The following is a 13,785-nucleotide window of genomic DNA, read 5'->3' as shown; positions in this document are numbered from 1 at the left end:
CCTTCCTTCTACCTTTCCCAGGGACAATGGACTTCATTTTTCATTTCACGAACTTCAGTGACTTTTGTTTAGCTTCCAGAAATGAATTTAAAACATATAAGGAACGGTTGCTGGAATTGGGCATGTCTAGTTTCATGAAGAGAAGGACGAGGGGTGACAGGATAGCAGCCTTCCAATCTCTCAGGGGCTGCCCCAAAGAAGAGGGAGCCAAGCTATTCTCCAAAGCACCTGAAGGCAGAACAAGAAGCAACAGGTGGAAACTCATCAAGGAGAGAAGCAACCTGGAACTAAGGAGAAACCTCCTGACAGTTAGAACAATTAATCAGTGGAATGCTTTGCCACCAGAAGCTGTGGTTGCTCCAACAGTGGAAGTTTTTAAGAAGAGACTGGACAGCCATTTGTCTGGAATGGTTTAAGGGTTTCCTACCTGTGCAGAGGGTTGGACTAGATGACCTCCAAGGTCCCTTCCTTCCAATCTTCTTCTTCTTCTTCTTCTTCTTCTTCTTCTTCTTCTTCTTCTTCTTCTTCTTCTTCTTCTTCTTCTTCTTCTTCTTCTTCTTCTTCTTCTTCTTCTTCTTCTTCATGTCGTATCCCTCCCCCATCCAGTCTGAACATCTGGCTGACTGTGCGATTAATAATAATAATAATAATAATAATAATAATAATAATAATAATAATAATAATAATAATAATAATAATAATAAAGTTGGAAAGGACCTTGGAGGTCATCTAGTCCAACCCCCTGGTCAGGCAGGAAACCCTGTACCATTTCAGACAAATGGCCGTCCAGTCTCTTCTTAAAGTCCTTGACTTATGACCACAACTATGCCCAAAATTCGATTGCTAAGTGAGACAGATGTTAACTGAGCTTTGTCAATAATAATAATAATAATAATAATAATAATAATAATAATAATAATAATAATAATAATAATAATATAAAAATAAAAATAAAAATAAAATTGGAAGGGACCTTGGAGGTCATCTAGTCCAACCCTCTGCTCAGGCAGGAAACCCTATACCTTTTCAGACAAAAATTGAGGGCTACCTGCGTTCGTTTTTTGTGGCTGTAAATCGGGGACAATCTCTATTTCTTTTTTTGTGTCTCGGAACGAGAAGTGCACCAAGTGTAGAGTTTTTGTTTCTCTCTTTCTCACTTTCTTAAGGTCAAACCCCCTGAGCAGCCTTAGATGATTCTGAAATAAATGAACCTCTCGGGATCAATATCCAAAGTTTGAGACTGGAGAGAAAAAAAAAAGGGCTTTTGCCTGTCACCCAGGGAATAATGAGGTTTTAATGATCTCATTCGCTGAGGGTTTGAGAACTTCCCTTTGCAGATGTTTAATTCTCTTTGCACAGAGAGAAAGCCCAGAGCCATCGATTTTGGAGTTAGAAAAGAGCTCTGCAAAGGAATATCTTTCACCGGCATATCGACTTTGATCGACCCATCCGAGGCTGGGTCAGTTTAACTCTTAAGTTGTCTAAGTTTGGTATATTTTTGGTCAAAAAGCGCCTGACGAAAAGCGCCTAAACCTAAATGTTGGAGATGTGGTGGTGAAGATGCAACGTATTTTCATATATGGTGGACCTGCAAAAAGGTTAAGGCTTTTTGGATAAAAATTTGGTGGAATATGCAAAAGATCTTTAAGCAAAGGATAAAGTTTTGTCCGCAATTGTTTTTGCTGGGCATAATTACAGATGCTACTGTTGTGGACATTAAGTTGATGTTGAATTTAATTACAGCAGCAAGACTCTTAATAGGTCAATATTGGAAAAAGGAGGAATTGCCAACTATAGAAGAATGGACTCTAAAGGTTTCTGACCTGGCAGAAATGGCAAAGATTTCGGCTTACTTGAAAGACCATTCGCAAGAATGTTATATTATGGAGTGGAAAAAGTGGATTGATTATATCCAGAACAAATATGGGACTAAAAAGTTTCATTTAGCATTTGAATAAGTTTTCTTTTCTTTTTTCTTTTTTTTTCTTTTCATATGTAATATTAGTATTGCTTGTAGTCATTTTATATGAGCTAGAGGGCGATAGAATTAATAGTTTATTGTTTTTAGCATATGGATGTTTATGATTGTTCTTTGTTTTTATACCTTGTACTTAGCTCTGGGAAGTCGGGGGGGGGGGAGAGGGAATGGGGGGGAGGGATAGGGAGGGTTAGGTAGGGGTGGGGGGAGGGGGGATTGTTAAAGATAAAATGTACTGTAAAACTTTTCAATAAAAAAAAGCGTCTGACGACAATGTGTGTCAAACAGGAAGAGATCTAGAATAGAATAGAATAGAATAGAATATATGGAATGGAATGGAATGGAATGGAATAGAATAGAATAGAATAGAATAGAATAGAATAGAATAGAATAGAATAGAATAGAATAGGATAGGATAGGATAGGATAGGATAGGATAGGATAGGATAGGATAGGATAGGATAGGATAGGATAGAATAGAATAGAATAGAATAGAATAGAATAGAATAGAATAGAATAGAATAGAATAGAATAGAATAGTTGGAAGGGACATTGGAGGTCTTCTAGTCCATCCCCCTGCTCAAGCAGGTGAGGCCTAGATCATCTCAGACAGGTGACTGTCCAGTCTCTCCTTAAAAACTTCCAGTGTTGGAGCGCCTGGTGGCAAGCTGTTCCACTGGTTAATTGTTCTCACTGTCAGGAAGTTTCTCCTTAATTCCAGGATGCTTCTCTCCTTGACTAGTTTCCATCTGTTGCTTCTTGTCCTGCTTTCAGGTGCTTTGGAGAATAGCTTGACTCCCTCTTCTTTGGGGCAGCCCCTGAGATATTGGAACACTGCTATCATGTCCCCCCTCACCCTTCTCTTCATTAAACTAGACATTCCCATTAGGGCTTCTCATGCCCTAATCCTGTATGAATGAACCTTTATTGTCCAAGTACAACCATGTGTACATTGAGATTGGCTCAGCCTCCCTTCGTGCCTCTCCCCACAACTCACAGTGACAACGAACCCACCATCTTGTTACACCATGTGAGCTAATTGCACAACACACCGGCCTCTCAAGTCAGTCATACATAAAAAAATTAAAATAATACTTGGCGTGATCTAGAAAACCAATAGAGGAGAATATTTGAAGCTCAAGGGTTGAGCTGTGGGGTCCTTGGTGCTCTCTGGGTTTGACTGTTTCCTTGCAGAAGGTGTAGGTTGCGTTATGATAAAAGAACTACAATACATGTCAGAAAGACCCAATTAGGTAACATCACCAGGGATGGAAGGGAGTGGGGTGTGTAGAGAGGAGGAGGAGGAGGAGGAGGAGGAGGGTGAGGGTGTGGTCCTTGGTGCTCTCTGAGCTGGGTGGTTTTCTTGCAGACATTTCATCACTCAGCTAGGGAATGTCACCAGTGCTAGAAGAGACGGGTTTGTGGAGAGGAGGAGGAGGAGGAGGAGGAGGAGGAGGAGGAGGAGGAGGAGGAGGAGGAGGAGGAGGAAAAAAGGACTGTGGTGTCCTTGGTGCTCCCTGAGCTTGGTGGTTTTCTTGCAGACATTTCATGACCCAACTAGGTAACATCATCAGTGCTAGAAGGGAGGAGGAGGAGGAGGGGGACTGTGGGGTCGTTGGTGCTCTCTGAGCTGGGTGGTTTTCTTGCAGACGTTTCATGACCCAGCTAGGTAACATCATCAGTGCTAGAAGGGAGTGGGGTGTGTGGAGAGGAGGAGGAAGAGGGAGAGGGAGAGGACTGTAAGGTTCTTGGTGCACTCTGAGCTTAATTTTGTTACCTAACTAGCTAACATTGTCAGTGCTAAAAGGGACAGGGGTTTGTGGAGGAGGAGGAGGAGGAGGAGGAGGAGGAGGAGGAGGAGGAGGAGGAGGAGGAGGAGGAGAAAGACTGTGGGGGTCCTTGATACTCTCTGAGCTTGGTTGTTTTCTTGCAGACGTTTCATCACCCAGCTAGGTAACATCATCAGTGCTAGAAGGGAGTATGGCTTGCGGAAAGGAGGAGGAGGAGGAAGAGGAGGAGGAGGAGGAGGAGGAGGAGGAGGAGGAGGAGGAGGAGGAGGACTGTGGCGTCCATGATGCTCTCTGAGCTTGATGGCTTTCTCGCAGAGGTTTCATGACCCAAATAGGTACCGCTGATGCAGCCTCTACATGCCAGCATCCTGGGGTCCTGCGTTTGCCACTTACATCTTCCCAAGGAGTTTCCGACAAGCAAACTACAATGCAGGAGGCTACATTTGCTTAACAACCATGCGACTCAATTAGCAGTGATTCACTTAACAACTGTGCAAAGAAAGATTGTGCAATTGGGCACCATCCACTTAACAACGGCTTTGCTTAGCCATTAAAATTCTGGGTCCCAATGCCGATCGTAAGTCAAGGACTACGAATAGATATTTTGAAATATTTAAATTAACATAAATGAAAACCGGGCAGCATTGATTTTTTTTCCCCCTTGGTGCAGAAAAGGTCTTTGACAATTGGTACAAGACTCTTTTGTTTAAAAGTTTGGAGGATAGGGAATTTTATTAAAGGGGTCAAATCGATTTTACGCTTCACAAAAGGCACAAATCCCTGTTGTGAATGCAGAATTAAGAAAATCTTGTGAAATACAGGAAGGGGATAGATAAAGCTGCCACTTATCACCCATTCTATTTATTTTAGCTTTGCAAGTATTGGATAGAGATATAAGATAAGATGACCGAATTGCTGGAAGAAAGATTAAAAGAGAAACTTATAAATGGCAAGATTTGCGGACAACCCCTAATAATTTTTGAAGAGCTTCTGGAAGGAATAATTTTTTTTAATGGGATATTGATGGACTTAAGGGCATTAGCCAGCTTTTAGACTTAAAACAAAAGACGAAGAATACGAGCCTCGAGAAACGAACGGCATTGATGGTGGAAAAAAACTGCTTTTAAGATGGAGAGAAAAGGAAAAAATTCAGGTATCACAATGACTAATAGGAATTGTATGTTATAGCAGAATAATTACGTTAAGACGTGGAAGGAGAAGAAAGAGGACACAGAGAGAAATTAATATTGTCGCTGCTGGCAAGCATTTCTGTGATAGAAATTAATGTTTTGCCAAGGCTGTTTTTGCGTGAAACAATACTTTTTCTGACAACTGTTGTACCACTTAAACAAGGGCAGAAAGATATAGCTGAGTTTGTATGACAAGGGGGGGTGTGGAAATAATAATCAAGAGCTAAATATAAAATACTCTGAGATGCAAAGGAACAAGGAGAATTGGTAGATTTTGTTATGAGCTGAGATAAAGAAAAGTTTGGTCAATTAAAACTTGGAGGTATAAATATTAAAGGTTAAACTCGAATATTGATTTGCTTATAAAGTAATTAAGATATACAGTATATAAGCTAAAAATCTACTGATAAATGTAATAAATGTTTTTACTTAGCTGTTACAATAAAAACTGCTAGCTTAAATATCAGATAGTAGACATTAAGAGAAAAAGAGAGGAAGTATTTAATGTTGAAATAAGAGAAAATTTTGGTTACTAAATTTAAGACATTTGGAAATTAATAGAAAATAAGAATGTTATACTGCATTATTAATTAGTTGATGTAAGATGGTGAGAAATAGAATATATTTAAATAGATAAGACGTGTATTCTGAATGTTAGATTTTGTGATGAATTGCGATAAAGGGAATTGTGGTCATTTAAAACTTGGAAATTATAAATATTAAATGTTAAACTTAAATACTGTATTAATGGGAAACTAAAATTGGGAAAAACTAATTAGGACAATGATTGTCTATAAAGATTGAATGTTCAAATAACTAGGACATGTATAAACTAAAAATATTGATAAATGTACGGTAAGAAAGTTATTTTTATTTAATTGATATAAAAAGAATTGTATTAGTTTAAACACGAGACAGTAAACACTAAGGGGAAAAGAGAGGAAATACTTAATGTAATAGTTTGAGACTTGTACTAATGTATGTTATTGAGTTATCGATTAACTCAGCCACCACGTTGCTTTTTAAATATTTAAATGTAAAATTAGAAAATCAATAAAACTTTTAAAAAATAAATTAAATAAAAAGGACAAGGAGAATTGGAACAATCTGATTTCAAATTACAGGTAATCCTCACTCTAGTGACCATTCAGAGCACTGAAAAAAGTAACTTTTCACACTTATGACCATCGCAGCATTCTTCTCCTGGTCACGTAATCAAAATTCAGAGGCTTGGCAACTGACTTGTACCTATGACGGTTGGGCTCGTTTGTGGTTTGTAAGTCAAGGACCACCTGTATTAACATTTATATGCTGCCCTCACACACACACACACACACACACACACACACACTGTCAACGCTGCTAACATCGGATGTTTTTGCATTGACAACAAATGGAGATGCAATCGTTTTCTTCTTTTTTGCTTTTAGAGTCAGATGATGCTAGGATGGGGAAGGAACATGCACGGGAGTCTAGCTAGACATAATAATACTAAACCTAGTGTGAGAACCAAGGTTATTGAAACAAGAGATGATAAAGAATTGGCGGGCTGGAGAGCTGGAGGGAAAGTCCGTGTTTCAAACGAATTGGGGAATGTGATTTATGACTGTCAACTGGAGGAGGGAATTGTGCTTTGATACTCTGTGCTCAAGGGAAGGGGGATCCAGTTTTGGCTTTGATTGTGTTAGTGCCGATGTTATGCTACTCAAATAAAGATTCTTTAAGGTAAACAACGCCTTTGAAGAGTTTCATCTGTCGGAACCAACACACACACACACACACACACACACCGATAAAGCGAGTCTGGGCTGTTTCCAGGTCATAAGAACAGAATAAGAGAAGCGGTTAAAATTTTTAAAACTATATATGCTAACACTTTTTTTAAACTATGTGGATCGTACACAACCGACTACGGTTTTGTTGAGAAATAATTTGATAATTAGAAGATCCTGATCGAGGTTTGGATGGCACAGTTTTCTAGGGCATAACACAATGAAGGTTAATGTGGATGTTTAAGAATAATTTTATTAGAAGTGTCCTACTGAGAATATGGAAAAAGGTGTGAATTGAGAATTCAGGGGGAAAATGCCTTTCTGAGTCTTGGAACAAGAAATGTTTTATGGGAAAGAAATTGTAGGTAGAGAAAAATGCTTAATTTATCAAGAGTAATGAATTTCCTGTCTTCTGTTGCTCAATTTCAAATCATCATCTCCTCCTCCTCCTCCTCCTCCCCCTCTTCCTCCTCCTCCTCCTCCTCTTCTCCTCCTCCTCTTCTTCCTCTTCCTCCACCTCCTCCTCCTCCTCTCCCCTCCCCCCAACTCCACAAACCCTTATAGCACTGATGATGTTACCTGGTTGGGTCATGAAACATCTGCAACAAATAACCAAACTCAGTGAGCACCAAGGGCCCCACAGTCGTTGTCGTCATCGTCCTCCTCCTCCTCCTCCTCCTCCTCCTCCTCCTCCTCCCTTCTAGAACTGATGATGTTACCTGGTTGGGTCATGAAACGTCTGCAAGAAAACCAGCAAACTCAGTGAGAACCAAGGACCCGGCAGTCCTCCTCCTCCTCCTCCTCCTCCTCCTCCTCCTCCTCTCCACAAACCTCACCCCCTTCTAACACTGACCTGGTTGAGTCATGACACATCTGCAACAAAATAACCAAGCTCAGTGAGCACCAAGGGCCCCACAGTCGTCGTCGTCATTGTCGTCGTCGTCGTCCTCCTCCTCCTCCTCCGCCCTTTTAGAACTGATGATGTAACCTGGTTGGGTCATGAAACGTCTGCAAGAAAACCAGCAAACTTAGTGAGAACCAAGGACCCGGCAGTCGTCCTCCTCCTCCTCCTCCACCTCCTCCTCCTCTCCACAAACCTCACCCCCTTCTAACACTGACCTGGTTGAGTCATGACACATCTGCAACAAAAAAATCAAGCTCAGTGAGCACCAAGGGACCCACAGTCCTCCTACGGTTCCTCTTCCTCCTCCTCCTCCTCCTCCTCCTCCTCCTCCTCCTCCTCCTCCTCCTCCTCCTCTTCCTCCTCCTCCCCTCCATGGCAAGAAACTCTACCTCAAGCCCAGAGAGCAACGAGGACCCCTCATTTCAACCCTGCCACAAATAGTCTCTTCTATTGGTATCCAGAGGAATATTAGCAAAACCACGGAGCTTTGCATCTACCCTCTTGCCTTGCTTGCAAATTGCAGTTTAATGGCGCGCTCTCCAGAAGGCGCTCAAATCTTGATTCGTATCCAAATCAAATCAAACTGCAAATTGACTTAAGTAATTAATTAGATCCCTTTCTAGGGCAGCATGACTGCACAAGGGGTGCGAGGAAAATGCAATATCAGGAAAGAAAGCTTAGTCACGCTGGGGAGCAATAACACCCCTCTCCCCGCAACATATAAAAACTAGCCTAAAAGTACCTTGAGTTAGCTTAGCCCAAGGCCTAACAGATGCTCTAATGTGCCTCTAACACCCCATAATATGTTTTATTGCATTTTGGGGAGAATGCAGTTTCCTCTGCATTTAAAGACATAGCTATAAACGTTGGTTATAGGACAACTGGGGCCCCAAAAGTGGAAGAGAGCGGCAATAAAGGCAGAAGGGCTAGAATAAGTTGAAACTGGGATAAGGAAGCATCTAGATCAGGAGTTAGTGGCCGACCAATCTCTAAACTTCAATTTCCAGAATTCCCTAGCCGGTCGTGCTGGCTGGGGAATTTTGGGAGTTGAAGTCCGCAAGTCTTAAAAGTTGTCAAGATTGGACTTGGCTTTTGTGGCTCCTGTGGATTATTTAGCTTTGCGTTTTCATTGCGCGCGGAGCCCAGAGACAAATGCATGCCTTGGGCGACGACATAAATTTGACAAAATAAAGGTTAACCAATAAAAATAAATATTTTTTTAAAACAGGCTCTTTTTCCTCTCTTTTTCCCCCCCCCATCCCTCTTAAACAATGACTCCCCACGCCTCTTTCTAAAGTTACTTGAAAGCATTGTTACTTTCCAACAGAAAAGGGGCTTTTCAGATAGGGTTTGTAAGAGCCGAGCTGCCAAATAGCGCCCTGATCTTTATTATAAATCATCAGCTTTTCAAAAAGGACCCATCAGTATCAGTCAGAACCGAAGAAGCTTCTTGGATGAGAAGGGAAACATCTTCAAGGGAAAACAAAGTCCAGTTGCCTTTTGAAAAAAGCAAAACCATGACACCATACCTTTATCCTTAATTTAATTTATTGCATGTAGTCTTCGAATGTGACTCATTTAACGATCCCCTGGCTTAGCAACAGAAATTCGGCTACCTCTACATGTAGTCCTCGACTTACAGCCACAACTGAGTCCCAAATTTTCATTGCTAAGCGAGATGGACGTTAAGTGGGTTTTGCCCCATTTTATGTCTTTTCTGGCCAGCGTTTTCTCTCCCCTCTCTTTGTGCGTGTTGTCAAGGTATTGATTTAACTGTTAACCAGCTTATGTAATGTAAGAGGTAATGAAGGGAATGACTCAGCAGGGTCGGTGTCTCTTTAAGAGCCTTTGTATAAAGCAGGGGGTAGGCCACCTTGGCTCTTTTATGACTCGTGGACTTCAACTCCCAGAATTCCTGAGCCAGCATGGGGGAACTATGGCCCCCTCATGATTCGTGCACTTCAACTCCCAGAATTCCTGCGCCAGCATAGGGGAACTATGGCCCCCTCATGACTTGCGGACTTCAACTCCCAGAATTCCTGAGCCAGCATGGCTCAGCTTGGAAACCTCTCCCTTTCCCCTCAGTGTGGCTGGCTGAGGAATTCTGGGAGTTGAAGTCCACGAGTCATTAAAAGAGCCAAGGTGGCCTACCCCTGGTATAAAGGGAAGGCTCCACTGATGTGTTTTCTCTCTTCCATTTCCTGATGTAACTGCGGTTTGTTGGAGCCTGCTATATTAGCACGTGTATGTATATTGTTCCAGGTGAATAGTGTAAGATAAACCACCATTTATTACAGACCACTGTGGGAAGTCAGCCTTCCCCCCCCCACCCAGAGAAGGAAATATTAAAAGGGCAGAATATTATATTATTTCCCCAAAGGATCTTAAAGAGGCAGAAAAGCATGCCCAGTTTTTCTTAATAGCCCCAAGTTTCCCTCCCCCAAGTAGAAACCAGCTCTGTAGAAATGCAGATGTAGATAATCCATTCAGGAAGGTTGGAGGCCCCCAGCTAGAAGCTTAGGAAGAGAAAGACACCTAAAATCTACATACCCCACCCAAACTCTAAGACAGGACAGAATAGGATTAACCCACAGATGCTAAAGGGACACAGGTCAAAATACATGTCACAGGAAATACAAAGCCTCAACCAGGAACAGGAAGCAACTCCAAACAAAAGGCTCCAGAGGGTATAAAAACTCACTCCCTACATCTGCTCACTCTTTTTTTTTCCAGAGCCATCTTCCTGTCTGGCTCTCCTCTTCAATAAATTGCAACCTTCTTTCTAAAGCAGTCGCCATGTTGTTTTATTCCCGGCTTGGACTGAACCCTGATGGAAGACTTTTCTATCAAACAACCCCTGTTTACTGTATTAACTCCCGGTTTATCTCGCACAATAAGACTGTGCACGCTGGGGAAGAGAGTGTCCATTTTTCCATTCCAGGCTGTCTGTTGGACAGAGACCTAGCTAGTAAGTACATGGTAGTCCTCGACGTACGCCCATTTTGAGCCCCAAATCCATGTTTCTAAGTGGGACGTTTGTTAAGTGAGTTTTGCCCTATTTAAACGAAACTTTCCTGCCAGAGTTGTTAAGTGAATTACTGCACTTGTTAAGTTAGTCACACGCTTGTCAAGCAAATCTGGCATCCCCATTGACTGTCCTTGTCGGAAGGTGGCAAAAGGGGATCACGTGACCCCAGGATGTTGCAACAGTCATAAGTACATGCCAGTTGCCAAGCAGCTGAATTTTGATCATGTGATCGTGGTCGTGAAAAAATGTTCACAGCTCACTTTTTTCAATGCCAACGTAACTTCGAACAATCCCTAAACGAAATGTCATAAGTTGGGACTACCTTTATTGCTGGCCTGTATTGATTACTGATCCAGCCACATCAAAAGAAGCACAACAGAGGATAACTTAAAAGCAGGGCGTCAACCATCAAAACACGGGTGTTTTCCAATCACCAGACCTGAGTCACTAGAGAAGGGAATATAAAATCATGAACGTGAAGAGCCTGAGTGACAGCTTTCAGGTTGATGAGAAAGGACACTGGGCAGATAAAAGCTGTTGTTAGGGAAGAGATTTTCATAAACAGACAGGGCTGGGATAATTTAAATAACTCATAATTCATAATAAGGACGTACAGTAATAATTTATAATTATAATTTACAATAAGAAGGGACTGGATAACTACCTGTCTGAAATGGTATAGGGCAGGGGTAAGCAACCTCGGCTCTTTTATGACTCATGGACTTCAACTCCCAGAATTCCTGTGTCAGCTATGCTGGCTCAGGAATTCTGGGAGTTGAAGTCCATGAGTCATAAAAGAGCCGAGGTTGCCTACCCCTGGTATAGGGTTTCCTGCCTGAGCAGGGGGTTGGATTAGAGAACCTCCAAGGTCCCAATAATAATAATAATAATAATAATAATAATAATAATAATAATAATAATAATAATAATAATAATAATAATAATAGTTCTTGTTCTTGTTATATGAATATGAACATGGGACAGAAGTGTCTGCCTTGTTTAAATAGTGTCTACAGTACTATTTATGAAAGACATCAAGAATCTTAAATATATTGTGACAAAAAAAAGAATGTAAAATCAAGCAACATTACATGATGACTCATTTAATGACCGCCACGACTTACCAATATACCGTTACTTTTATAAGCCACCTGACTTCCAGTGATCCTGGGTGTCCTTTACAAATGCCTTGAAACATGAAAAAGAGGACAATAAAAGCAAAAGGAATAATAATAATAATAATAATAATAATAATAATAATAATAATAATAATAATAATAATAATAATAATAAGTTGGAAGGGACCTTGGAGGTCATCTAGTCCAACCCCCTGCTCAGGCAGGAAACCCTATACCATTTCAGACAAATGGCTGTCCGGTCTCTTCTTAAAAACTTAGTAGAATAGTAAACCCGAAGGATTAAAAATCCACAGAAATGGGGACCGGAGCCATGAAATCAAGAATTGTCTGTCGCTCAGGAGACGGTCTAGTAAAGCACCAGGTTAGAAAGTGGGGGAAGGGAGTTCTAGTTCCTCCTTGTCCATGAAAGCCACCTAGGTGACTTTGGGCCAATCAGCAGGAGACGGTGAGTTCTAGTCCCGCCTTAGTCATGAAAGCTGGCTAGGTGACTTTGGGCCAATCAGCAAGAGACGGCGAGTTCTAGTCCTACCTTAGCCATGAAAGTGAGCTGATTAAGCGAGTTGTATCTCATTTTATGATCTTTCCTGCCACAGTTGTTAAGTTGACTCATGCAGTCATTAAATGAATCTGGCCTATGCTTGTCAGAAGCTGGCTGGAAAGATCACCAAAAGGCGATCGTTTTAATGCTGGCCTGTGGCTGTCATAAAAGATTGATTGAAGACGGACAAATCGGAAAAATGCATTGTTTTATTTTCAGTTAGGACAACTGTTTACCATGCCAAACTGAAGGAAGGAGAGATGGCATAGGGGTTTCCTGCTTGAGCAGGGGGTTGGACTAGAGGACCTCCCAGACCCCTTCCAATTTTTTTTTCTGGGCAAAAGAGTGTTTTTATCCTTGGTTTTTGTTGGCTTTGTTCATTGGGCTCCATCTTGAATTTAAGATGACTTTCTGCTCTCTCTTTTTAATGATCTCTTGGTTTGATGAAGATGGGAAAGGCTAGAATGCTGCAACCCACCTTTGAGAATGGGTCAAACCAGGTTTGATCTGGAAACTGCCAAGCCAAAAAAATCGGATGAATGAGGAAGTTTGAGATCGTTGCTTTAATTTTTGCACGCTTCAGAGTGAGCAATCTCAGGGTGTGTGTGTGTGTGTGGGGGTGTTAGGGCACCCAAAATTTAATCCTGACATCCCTTATTGTTATAAAGATTCTTGGGATGGTGTGAATGCTACTTGGTGACCGATCCAGGTCTGGATACAGGGTAACCCCATGGTTGTTAGAGAACTCTGTGCCAATCATACTTGTGAACTAGACTTTTCGGCTTAGATCGGTGTTTATCGACCTTGGTTTGTGTGAAGATGCGTGGGCTTCAATTCTGGGAGTTGAAGTCCACCCATCTTCAAACAAGCTAAGGTTAACAAACACTGGTTTCAAGGCAAATCCAGTGAAATTTCTGGAATGGCTCCAGATTGGGCATACAAATACACACACACACACTCCCGAAAAATAAAAGTGAGATGAAGCAGGACTTCTTAATTCATAGGTTGCCTGCACTGCTCCCTGCCAGAAACTACCCCAATTTTTGCACCTTTAGCTTTTGGATGCCGCATCCGTTTCCCAAACGTGGTCACGCAGCTTGCTTGCCCCTTCTGGAATTGTTTTTCCAGGGATTTGCAAATCCTCGGTTAATCGGGATTGTCGGATTTGCAGAGGTCCACCTAAACAGCCTGTGCTTTTGCTATTTTGGTCCGAGAGAGCGCAACGCCTGTGAGCAGGATGATAAGGCGCTTGTCCCCAGTTGCATAACACCGTCGGATTATGTAATCTGTCAAAGCCGAATCCTTGATTTGTTTTGATCGGGCTTTGCAGCCTGGCCCTCTTAGCATGCGTCGGTACCCCCGGTGCACATGGGAGAGAGTCAGGATGTGTGAAACACCCTCCGGCTTTTGGAAACGGAGCATGTCTGTGTTGTGGCTCATCCCCTGA

General features: G+C 41.8%; 1 protein-coding gene across 1 annotated transcript in view; it reads right to left on the bottom strand.

The window, feature by feature from the left end:
- FNDC11 (fibronectin type III domain containing 11) overlaps window positions 1-11,845 on the bottom strand; it is an 18,376-nt gene extending 6,531 nt beyond the window's left edge. Inside the window, exons 1-2 of the mRNA XM_083360967.1 lie at window positions 11,786-11,845; window positions 10,984-11,108 (exon numbers count right to left, since the gene is read on the bottom strand). The gene's annotated coding sequence lies outside the window, so the exon portion shown is untranslated. The remainder of the gene's footprint in view (window positions 1-10,983; window positions 11,109-11,785) is intronic.
- Window positions 11,846-13,785: the final 1,940 nt, after the last annotated feature.

Source organism: Vipera ursinii (genome assembly GCF_947247035.1).
Source record: "Vipera ursinii genome assembly, chromosome: 3".
In the NCBI taxonomy this organism is placed as follows: Eukaryota; Metazoa; Chordata; class Lepidosauria; order Squamata; family Viperidae; genus Vipera; species Vipera ursinii.
Note: the sequence above shows the minus strand (reverse complement) of the source record. Positions and strands in the feature narration are given on the sequence as shown.